The sequence below is a fragment of the Hippocampus guttulatus genome, chromosome 16 (assembly GCF_054856545.1).
Source record: "Hippocampus guttulatus isolate MCC_2025c chromosome 16, RoL_Hgut_1.0, whole genome shotgun sequence".
In the NCBI taxonomy this organism is placed as follows: Eukaryota; Metazoa; Chordata; class Actinopteri; order Syngnathiformes; family Syngnathidae; genus Hippocampus; species Hippocampus guttulatus.
Genome location: NC_141276.1, coordinates 11,376,271 through 11,387,175, shown reverse-complemented (window position 1 = coordinate 11,387,175; position 10,905 = coordinate 11,376,271). Strand labels below are relative to the sequence as shown.

At 39.9% G+C, this 10,905-nt stretch overlaps 1 long non-coding RNA gene across 1 annotated transcript in view; it reads right to left on the bottom strand.

The window, feature by feature from the left end:
- The window catches only part of LOC147193146 (uncharacterized), a 66,767-nt gene that overhangs the window by 50,438 nt on the left and 5,424 nt on the right, over positions 1–10,905 (bottom strand). The gene's annotated exons all lie outside the window — the stretch shown is intronic.

Below are 10,905 nucleotides of genomic sequence, written 5' to 3'. Positions count from 1 at the left end.
TGGAATAAGAAGGAATCCAACCGGTTTTCATCCAACTCGCGCAACTATTTTCACATCATGCCAGTCTCCGCCGTCAAGTGGAAATGATGTCAAAGTGCCCTTTGGGCTTTGGGTAGATTGTCGTGGCCTGCCACAAGTCCGCCACTGGCCAGCTGGATTTCAACGGAGCCAACACAATGAAGAGACATGGTGACAACAAGGTAATTACAAATCAGAGCAAAGCGTATTTACATCTTGAATGTTGTTGAGAAATTCAACTGTCTTGCGCGCCAGGCATTTAATAACCAAAACCAATAAAAAGACGATTATATTAAAAAAACGTATTGGCATGGGACCTTTAAGTCTAACTCCAGCTACTTGTGTCAAAAAACAACCACAATAAAAGACTGCAACAAAGAAGCTCTGAAAATGTACGAATGGAGGAAGAAAGTCCAATGGTGGAGTGTGAACAGAAAAGCGCAAGTCAAGTTCAGTGGAGTTGAGTTGAGGGCATTGTGAAGTGAAAGGTGGGTGGTTGGTTGTGTTTGACCGCTGCAGACAAGATGGCCAGCATGCAGGAAGGCAGGAGGAGACATGACTGCAAGCGGCTGCTGGAAGATGGCAAACATTTCAGCGCTTTGCGTTGGCAACGACTGAAACATTCCCAAGCCAGGCAGGTCATCATGTCCAAGAAGGATAAAAAGATTTCCTTCCGTGTGAACTCCACAAAACCGCAGCCATTCAAGCTAAGGGACGATATCGACCCAACTTAATGGTATATTTTCATGTTTGCACTTTGAATTCTCGGTTGTCTTTGTTTTTATGCCTCTCACATCCATCAACTTCCTCACTTCCTGTTTTTTTTTTTCCATTAGACTTCCTTCGCTTTCTTACTCTAAAATTGTATGTTGCGGAGCATTTTTTTAATTGTATTTATCTATGTATTTTTACTCCCTCTAAAGCATTTTAATGACTGCCAATAATACGTGGATTTTCACTTAGTGCATTCCGACCAGGTTGCTGTCCGCCGCAAATACAGTGGTCCCTCGACGTATGAAATTAATTGGTTCTGGAAGAAATTTCTTAACTAGAGAATTTGTAAGTAGAGACGCGTTTTCCATGTAAATGCCCGACTCCGTTCTAAGTCCCCCACAAAATTCAGACATAAATGTTTTCTAAAGCATAAAAATGCATCAAAATATGTAACAAATACACGTTGCAATTAGATTATCGCACAATAAATAACAGTTGTGCATAATGTAAATAACAAAGAAAAAAAATTATGGCCATTTAATTTTTAAACTGCGTCCTCATCGTTTTTTGCCCTCTTTAGTTCATGTTCTCCCTCAGAAGTGGTCTTTGCCTGGCGTTTTGTCATGAACCGATCCAAGGATGTTTGCTTTTGTCGGCTTTTAACAATCCTTTGAAAATGTCCAAGGCAAACATCAGCATAGTGAGCGATCGCCCGACTGGTGAACATTTCTTCTTGGTGATTCACTTTTACGTAAAACTATCGGAACGCCTTATGGCCCGAGGGGCGAATGACGAGGTCGCTGCATAAACACATCTATCGATCTACATATTCGGTAGAGGTCCCTCTTAGCCAATGGGATGCCAGGATGGTGCTCGGTAATAGCCAATGGCAGAGCAGCTATAAGTATGTTGCATTCAGGAAACTTGGAGCTGCGAGTAGCAGACAATACTGTATTTTTACCTTTCGTATCTTGAAACTTCTTTTGTAACAAGAGGCAATATTTTCCTGTTGAGGCGTTTCATAACTTGCAATTTATAAACAAAACCAATAATTAAACAGGCCTCACTGAATAAGATGTTAAAAGTCAAGTCAAGTCAAGTCAACTGTACTTGACTTGACTTTTAACATCTTATTCAGTGAGGCCTGTTTAATTATTGGTTTTGTTTATTTTTTAATGAAGCCACTGCCCTGAACCCTTTCATGATATTCTGTCAACTGTGGCAACCGCTGTCCCTGAGAGGGTTAATGACAGCAAATATGTTTGTTTGTCTTGTTTTGTTTTGTTTTTTTTAAATAAAATGGCTCTATTCTCTCTAAAATGGCGCTATTCTCTCAAATAACCGCTAAGAGTGATATTGCTCAATTTTGTTGCTTTCTTCCACCGCAGCGCATCTTTTAAACATTGTTTAGCAAATGAAATATTCAATGCAGGACTGTTGCCAGCTTGTCAGTGCATTTCCATCCGAGTCCATGTCAGGAGAGTGACAGCGCAAGATGATTCGGCACAAAGCTCCTGTTGGCAGCTCTCTCAGTACTCAAGAACATTGTGCAGCGTCGCCTAAGGTCGTGTCAAAAAGTGTGAGCGGCCCAAAATCAAATGAGCACATCTGCAGGAGAGGAGGTGCAGGGGAGCGACGGGGGTAGAATTAAAGCGCCATCGTGTCCCCACGGAGCCCCGAAGAAGGAGCGACTGTGAAAAACAAGTTGAAGAACTCAGTCCAGATAAGTCTTTTCAGTCGGTAATTAAAGCCCATGAAGAAGTCACTTCTAGGCATTGGATTTTTTTTTCCAGGATGTCACAGACTCACCCTTGAGCTTGTATCACTCCTCTCCCAAAAAAATTGTGCATCAGGAATAGAATATTCTGTTCCTAGCGTCGGTTTTTGTCTAGCAGCTAGTTTTAAATTAGGCACACGAGTACCCTCTCGTGTAGTCACAATTCGGGCAAAAATATGTTGCCAACCATCGCCCCCGGAATACATTTGTTATTAATAACAATCCTGTTAGAAATAGTCACACATTTTTTGAAGGCGAGCGAGAGTGCACATATTTGCTCCGCAATCAAACTGATCAGAGGCATCAGATGCCGAGACAATCTCGAACATCACTTCGAAGAGGATCAAAGTGCGGACTCGAGATGAACACAATCATTTGTGTTTTCTTCGGCGAAGCAATGCAAAGATAGTTTTCCAAGTATGATGAAACCTCTCGAACTTCCTCATGTCTTGACAGAAAAATAAAAATCACTGCAGATTCACAAGCAGAATATTAAGTGCCTAACACGATCGTTGGATCTCTTTGATTTATTAGACGTTGAGAAGCGGGCACGGGGCTTTGGTTAGGACCCATCAAATGATTACTTGTAAAGTTGGAAAATTGCGACTAGCTTTAAAAAAAAAAAAAAAAAAAAAGGCTTTTTATTTATTTATTTATTTTTAATCAATAGGATTTTTCTACCAATGTGCTCTGAATAACAATCACATGACAATCCTTGAACCTTTCATAGCAATTCAGTGCCGGGTCGTGCATTTGGTGCCTTTTTTTCAAAATTGGAAATGGAACTGAACAGTACACAAGCGGCAGGATTTATCTAAAACATGATCAAAAAATATCTATACACCATATTTAATTTAATAAAAGTCTAAATACAATACATCCAACTCCCTAACGATTGACTGATTCCTAAAAATGTTCCTGTGCGCTACGGACGAGTTTTCCTCATGGAAGTTGCCGGTGATACGTTTTGCTCAGCGCAAAAAATCAATTTTGGTTGTGAGTCAGCAGCTCGACCCAAGTCCGAATTGACCACTAACAGAAGGGTTTGACATCTTAAATATTGAGCAGGTTTAATATTTAAAATTGTCTTCCGCAACTGGCCCCAAGCAAATCGGGATAATCGCTCACGATAATCTTGTAAATAATCGGGCCTTTGTTGACTTTGATGGGAAAGATGGGAACTTATTGGATCATGTCCGTTTAAAAAAAAAAAAGTTGACTGCGCTCTTTTGAATCAAGTCTTGTAAAAGAGTATGAAGCTATTTTTTTTTAAAATACATCCCCGTGTGGATTAGTCCATCTGGGGATAATATAGCGCTTAACACTCTGTTTGTTTCTGTTTCTGTTTGTTTGTTTATTGAACATAAAACATATATACAGTAATAATTTGACAGAAAATAAGGTAGATAAAAAAAAGTAAAAAGAAAGAAATCAATCTTCATTCAACACAGTTATTATGTTCAAGGGAGTAGGAAGAAGTAAAAAACTTATCTAGTCCTACCCCGTTATGTGATTATATCTAATAAATCATTTTTATATCAATCAGAAAAGAAAAAAGTAAGAAGAAAGAAGTCTCCATTAAGGCTCATACTTTACCCTTAACCGTGATATTTTTACAACTTTTGGTTTGTATCGGGATTATATACTTCCACACCCTGACACTCTTGTGTCAATTTTCTCTTGTATTCATAATGGATATTTATATACCTTTCTCTATTTATCAACTTAGTTCTGATTTATCATTATATTTAATGTTTTGAATTTATCATTTTAACTCTGATTGATGTAGGTTGTTTGTACTATTTTTTTGAATTTGTTTTTGAATTTAGCAAGCGATTTACTCATTTTCAGGTCCGTTTCGAGATTATTCCACAGATTAACACCTTTGATAGATACACTTCTTTGCTTGATGTTTGTTCTTGTTTTGAGTTTTTTGAATAAATTGGTACCTCTTAAATCATAGCTGCTTTCTCGAATTTCGAAAAACTTCTGAATGTTTTGGCAGAGCAGGTTATTGTGTGCTTTGTACATTAATTGGGCGATTTTAAAGTCAACCAGGTCATAAAATTTCATCGTATTTAATTTGATAAATAGTGGATTTGTGGGTTCCGTATATTTTGATCTATTAATAATTCGAATTGCTTTTTTTTGTAGGTTGAGAATAGGGAGTGTTTGTTTTGCAGGCATTTCCCCATATTTCCACACAGTAGGTCATATATGGTAATAATAATGAAGTGTATAATGTGTACAAAGATCTCTTATTTAGCACTTCCTTGGTTTTGTAGAGGATCCCTACGGTTTTGGCTATTTTTCTTTTTACGTTATCGATATGTGGCTTCCAACATAGTTTTGAGTCTATTACTAATCCGAGAAACTTGGTTTCATACGCTCTTTCTATCTCAATTGAGTTTACCATAATTTTAGCTAGGTGTTTGATTGGTCTTGTGCCAAAAACAATTAACTTCGATTTTTTCAGGTTAAGTGACAATTTATTTCTGTCGAACCAGTTTTTTAATTTGTTTAATTCGTTTTCTACGGTTGTCAGGAGCTGTTTCAGATTTATTCCAGAACAGTAGAAAGTTGTATCATCAGCAAATAGGACACATTTAAATTGTTTTGAGACCTTGCAGATATCATTTATATATAAGATGAATAGTTTTGGACCAAGCACTGACCCCTGAGGAACTCCGTGAGTGATTTTCAGTTGATTCGTTTTTTTATTGTTGAGTTGCACGTACTGATATCTGTTTTCTAAATAACTTTTTATCCATTTATAAGCTACACCTCTAATGCCATATCTTTCTAGTTTTTTCAATAATATACTGTGATCTATTGTGTCAAAAGCTTTTTTTAGATCTAGGAAAACCCCAACAGTAAATTCTTTGTTGTCTATATTAGTGGCTATTGCTTCCACAAACTCCATAACTGCCATTGAGGTGGTCCGTTTTTCCCTGAAGCCATATTGGTTCTCACTTAACAGCGCATGCTTTTGTATAAAGCTATCAAGTCTGCGAGAAAATAGTTTTTCTAATATTTTTGAAAATTGTGGTAGTAGTGATATTGGTCTATAATTTGTAAACCGATGTCTTTCTCCACTTTTATAGATTGGAATAACTTTAGCAATTTTCATTTTTGATGGAAAGATACCAGCTTTGAATGACAGGTTGCATATGTGCGTGAAAGGTCGCACTACATATTCTATAATCTGCTTTATAATTGTCATATCAATATTAAAGCAATCAGTTGACTTTTTATTTTTAAAAGTTTTTATAATATTTGATACTTCTTGTTTTACAGCAGTAAGGAACATCGTGGAGGAGTTTTTTTTCTACATATCTATCTATTTCAAACAAGTTTGTTGGATCAGGAATTTGTTTTGCTAGGTTACTGTTGATGTTGACAAAATACTCATTAAATTCAGTTGCTATTTCTGCAGTTTTTTCCAAAATAGTATTTTTGCCTTTGATAAAATACTCTGCATAATCCATTTTTTAGGACTATTTCTGATTACTTGGTTAAGTATCTTCCATATTTCTTGTGTGTTACTTTTATTCTGCTCTAATAGTGCATGATAATGATCTCTTTTACTGGTTCTTATAATATTTACTAGTTTATTTTTATAGGTCTTATATATTTTTTCTGCTTCTTCAGTTCTCAATTTTAAAAACAATTTATATAAATTGTTTTTCTTTTTACATGCGTTTTCTATGCCTTTCGTTATCCATGGCTTACTTGGGTCTTTATACTTTTTGGAGACTTTAGCTAATGGAAAATGTTTATCATATAAGGAGATTATGGTAGACTGAAATACTTCAAACGCTGTATTTGGGTCTTCGTTTGAGTAGACCTCGGTCCAGTTTTGTTTTTCTAGGTCTTGCTTAAAGGCATCGGTGGAGCGTTGGGTTCCTAGTCTTATTTCTGTTATGTGAGTTGTTGACTTAGCTTTTCTATCAAAATAATTATGAAAAACTGCAAAAACAGGTAGGTGGTCACTTATGTCATTAATGAGAAGTCCACTTTCCATTTTATGATCAATCTTATTTATAATTATCTATTAATGTGGCCGTGTCAACTGTTATTCTGCTAGGTTTCAGGATTACTGGATCACTCCACTCCCACCATCAGCACAAGCAAAAAAGAAAAAAAAAGGAGGGCACACCAACTTGTTATGAAAGAAGATGAAGTGAGTCAGATGGGAAAACTCACCTCAAATTCACTACAAGCGTTAATTCTTTAACAAGCGTTACAAAAGACTTTGCATTAGAAATTGTCTTTGGGCAGTCACAGCAAAAACCTTTGCAGTGGGACGAATGAGCCAACTTACAAGTTTTTTGAGGGACAGAGTGTCATTCGGACGACTTTTTTTTTCTTTAACTCGCAATTAGAACATTTTATACATGAGCTGTGTATTGGTAGTGCACTTAGCTTTGTCAGATAGCAAACAAATCTTCAACAAAAAAAATAGGCTTCAAAAATGATCTGCCACTCCCAGTTCAAGTTTACTGTCAACTAAAACAAAACAAAAAGAATGACATTTGCATACTTAAAAAAACTTGAGTTTGTAATGTGCATTTAGCTTCATGCTAGCAAACAATGCAAAACGCCCTTAAGCGGGCTAGCAAAGAGCATCACTGTTGCGGATTTATAACCCTTGAAGCAACAGACATTCTGTTCTCCTTTTTACTATTCTTTATGTTCTACAAAGAATGACCACTCCTACTGCGGTTTACTGAGAAGCAACCGTCTTCGTTTCTGTTTGTCGGTACTATACCGACCCAGGTGGCAAAGGTGTGTCCACCAGAAGGAGTGGCACAATGACCACTGAAAGAACGTAAAAATGTGGCAAAAATTGTTGACATCTTTCCATGTTATGTTATGTTAAAGTACAATGTTATGGAGTTGCTAATTTACATCTTCATCTCGTCTGTCTTGATTTGGATTCTACGAGAACAGTTGACCCGACATCAGTCGCGAACGCACCCACGGTCAAGTCAAGTCAACTGTATTTATAGAGCACTTTCAAACAGCCATCGCTGCATACAAAGTGCTGTACATGGAGCAATTTAACATGCACAATAAACAGTAAAACAAATCGGTAATAAAGGCGGTAGAAAGCACCAAACAGTAAAACCAAGAACAAATCTACTGTAAGTCATGCTGAGTCGAATGCCAAAGAATACAAGCGAGTTTTGAGGAGGGTTAAGAAGATGGGCAGCGAGGAGGCTTGCCGAATGTTCAGTGGGAGGTCATTCCAGAGAGAGGGACCAGCAACAGAAAAGGCTCGATCCCCTCTGAGCCTTAGTTTAGTTCTTGGTACTTCTAATAATGTCTGGTCCACAGACCTGAGGCGCCGGGCAGGTGTGTAGGGACGGATGAGCTCAGAGAGGTAAAGTGGCGCGAGATTATTCAGAGATTTGAAAACAAATAAGAGGATCTTGAAAATAACTCTAAAATGTATGGGGAGCCAGTGAAGGGATGCCAGAGTAGGAGTTATGTGCTCCCTCTTACGAGTACCAGTCAAGAGGCGAGCAGCGGCATTCTGGACCAGCTGAAGGCGCTTAATGGAGGACTGGCGGACTCCAAAGTAAAGGGCATTGCAGTAATCGAGCCGGGATGTGACAAAGGCATGAATTACTGTCTCAAAGTGTTCATGTGAGAGGAGAGGTTTTATTTTGGCCAGCTGTCTAAGGTGAAAGAAGCTGGATTTGACAACGGCACCAATTTGCCGATCAAGTTTGAAATCACTGTCCAGTTTAAGGCCCGAGTTTGAGACTGTTGACTTAAGATAAGGAGACTGGGGGCCCAAGTCTACAGGATGGGATGTACAAGGGCCACTGGGACCAAACAATATCACCTCTGTCTTCTTTTCATTGAATTTCAAGAAATTTTGTGCCATCCAGGTTTTGATTTCTTCCAGACAGGATAGGTCCCCGTTTGCTTTCTTAATGTGATCTACACGGACCAATAGGTGGAGCGAGTAGTTAAAATGTGGCGCCAAATCAAAATGCACTTCACTGTTCGGTATCATTTCATTATCTGATGTCAATTAAAGGGTCACCAATCCGCACCCCTCCACCCACTCCCCAAACCCAGTCATATGGCAGGCATGTAACATGAATGGCAGTGATCCTTTTATCTTTGTGCAATCTAATTTGATGATAACAGCCCCGCCCCCATTCACCAACTCCGCTTCTCCCTGCCCCCCACAGGGGCTGCTGCGCTAAGTGTATTATCTAGTTCATCCACTGCTACTAACAAAATCATCAGCAGCCAGTGTTTCCTACCCAAGAGAGGAAGCCACCCTCCCATTGACCCACTCTCCCTGCAAACACTCACACACACGCGCACACACACACACACACACCGGTGTGATTAAGTCCCGCTCTCTGCTGCCATGAGCAGATCATGTGACCCACCCCCGGAAACGGATCTAGACATATAAAGCCATGTTTTTCCTTTTCTTTTTTTTTTTTTTAAACATTAATCTCTTTCACTATTTATAGAGCCTCCGTGGCTGCTTACTATTTATGCATATGGACTTCCTGTCCCCGCTAAGTCCATCCTTCTTTGGTTGAGGCAACAAAGTATAGTTTATTACTTCTGCTAAGAGTGCACTGCAAGTGGATGAGAACGGAGCCCGGTTTGAGTCTGTGACCGGTTCAAAACAAATGAGCATTTGTTGCAGAGGGAGCACAAGAAGTGACAGATGGCCAAATAAGCATCTGTGCCTGTGCCTGTGTAGGATGAGAGGAACGCGTCGGATACAGTAAGAGCACAAGGAGCCAAGATAAACGGCACTGCTGCTTTAAAAAATAAAAAAAAATCTACTCATATACAATGCCGAAAAAAACCTTCACTACATAGTTTTCTTGTTTTAATGATGGTTTTCGCAGAGGTCATTCGGACAGAGAAAAATCATCTGGTCCAAAGGTTGGGCCAAACAAAGCATAAAACATGAAATAAAATTAGGCTAAGTTCGACCTGGGTCAAATTTTGGCTGAGGTTTTCCAATAGCGAAATTTCTTTGAAGCACGGAAGAAATTAAAGTCTAAAGGAAAAAGATGCTGGAGTGAAGCTGGACTGATCACAGATCATTTCTTTCACTAAGCTGCAGAACAATTTCCCCAGCGTTTCCAAGGAGACACCGAGTTCAGGCCACCGTTTCTTTTTACAATTTCTTCCAAGTCTCCAGACTCTGAACACATTCGTTCATCGGCAACTTCCAAACTCTCTTTTCCCATGAGGGAGTGAGTTCCATTCACCAGGGGGGTCTTGTGAGGCTCTGACGCATTGATCAGGTCATGTCAGAGAGATATTTTTACGACCTCCCTGGGGAATTTCAGATGTCTCCCTGAGGTGACCCTCATGGACCTCATACGGACTGGTACAGGGAGACCGGGGGGTGGGGGCTTGTAAATCAGATGGGAAGTCGGCTGTTCGCCTCTGGTTTACGTGACTCGGTCGACACCGGTAGCGGACTTAGGACAAGGCTGTCTTGCATGTTTTGATGCTATTGCAAAGGAGACAGCTCTCTTCAGCACTAACTTGGAGGTTTTGAGGAGGAAGGTAGAGTATCGTTGGCGGATCCCATCAGGATGCTGAGGCAGGCTTGGGGGGGATGTGCCGCAGATCAGACCATGACGAGGGCCTGTCTGAGAGGCTCATTGTCATTTGTGTCACCACCACCATGGCTCATCCTCGTTTATAGGGGCGGGACGGTTTATGAAAATTGTTCCAACGGTCTGGTTTGATTCTGTCACCTTGATTCATAGTTACTCATTTCTTTTTTTTTTTAAATCTCATTTACGAACAAGGGGCAGCCCGGTGATCAAGTGGTTACGCGTCAACCTCACAGTGTAGAGGTCGTGGGTTCAATCACGTGCCTGCGTGGGTTTTCTCTGGGTACTCCGATTTCCTCCCACATTCCAAAAACATGCATGGCAGTCTGATTGAACACTCGAAATGGTCCCTTGTGTGAGCGTGAATGGTTGTTCGTCTCTGTGCGAGCTGCAATTGGCTGGCAACCGGTACACGGTGTCCCACAACTACTGCCCGAAGACGACTGGGATAGGTTCCAGCACCCCTCCCCCCCCCCCCCCCGCGACTCTTGTGAGGATAAGCGGATCGGAAAATGGATGGATGGATGGATTTACTAACAGGGTGAAGAACTGTAGAATCCACGTTACAACGTCGCACCAATACACCAAAAACTAAATGACAACTGTTGATTGTTGATGATGATGCAGAAGTGGAGCAAGGTGTTTTTCTTGCGTGGTGAGTGGATAAGAATTGGCTCGAGAATATTGCGCCAGCAGCGTATACAGGGCTGCTGTATGTGACTGGTCTGTATTCTGATTTTCAGCATTTCTTAAGTGCATCTTTCTTTCCCAAATCAA